This window comes from Chenopodium album, chromosome 6 (genome assembly GCF_948465745.1).
Source record: "Chenopodium album chromosome 6, dcCheAlbu1.1, whole genome shotgun sequence".
Classification (NCBI taxonomy): Eukaryota; Viridiplantae; Streptophyta; class Magnoliopsida; order Caryophyllales; family Amaranthaceae; genus Chenopodium; species Chenopodium album.
The window spans coordinates 47239359-47240405 of NC_137839.1; the positions used below are offsets into that span (position 1 = coordinate 47239359).

Genomic DNA, 1047 nt, shown 5'->3' on the forward strand with positions numbered 1-1047 from the left:
TCTAAGATTTGATTTCGTAATTGTTGAGTGATAATTTGACGTTGTTGAAAAATTTGGGTTTGTGTGTGGTTGGGTGGGGATTTTTCTTCATACGCTTGAGGACATAGGTTATGTTTTTGATCTTGAGAGTTCTCTACTTGGTTGGAAAGGTAGGAAAAGTTTTGGCTTGGTGGATTAAAGAGAGGTCCATCTTGGGGGTAGGAGCTTTCTTGCCTTGGAGGTTGTTAAAGTTGTTGGGATTGAGCTTGGGTTACAAACTCTTCTTCCCTCAGAGTCAAAGCCTCACCTTCTTTGGGATTGAACTCTCTACAATACGATGCATCATGATCTGTCCCACCACAACAAACACATGAGAAATCAATGATTTGTGAAGGTTTTGAACACAAACCAACACTTGAGTTCAATTTGGAAAGACCTTCATTCAAGAGCTCAACTATGTGCTTAAGTTGGCCGACTTTCTCCAACTCATAAAGATCTCCTTGCTTCCCTTGGGACCTTCTTTGGCCTCCCCAAGAATAGCTAGTAGCGACTTCTTCAATTGTTGCTTCAACTTGGCTTTGAGGGATCTTAATCAATTGGCCACCGGCACCCGCATCTAGATTGGTCCTTGACATTGGCTCCAACCCATCATAAAAGAATCTCATGAGCAAATTACGGTTGAATTCATGATGAGGACATGCTCTAATCAAATCCTTAAACCTTTCCCATGCTTCCCCAAGAGTTTCATCCGGTTCTTGCTCAAAGGAAGCTATCTTCCTCCTCATTTTTGCGATTTGCTCATCGGAAACGAACCTCTAAAGAAAGGCCTTCGCAACTTCCTTCTATGTGGTGAAAGAGTTGGGCTTCAAAAGCTTGAGCCATTTCTTCGCTCTTCCAGTGAGAGATTGCTGAAAGATATCCATACGCATGTAATCTTGGCTCACTTCATTTGTTTGCATCATTGCACACAACTCAAGGAATCGGTCCAAATGCTTAATTTGCACCATCCTAGAATATTGTGGATGGATTTTGAAATAAGTCTCGGTGGTCGTGAGAAGTATACCACTC

At 42.0% G+C, this 1047-nt stretch overlaps 1 non-coding gene across 1 annotated transcript; it reads left to right on the plus strand.

The window, feature by feature from the left end:
• The first annotated feature begins 660 nt into the window (after nucleotides 1–660).
• Nucleotides 661–767, plus strand: LOC145637634 (small nucleolar RNA R71). Its single transcript, XR_014114396.1, has one exon. It is a non-coding gene; the product is annotated as a small nucleolar RNA R71 (small nucleolar RNA).
• Nucleotides 768–1047: the final 280 nt, after the last annotated feature.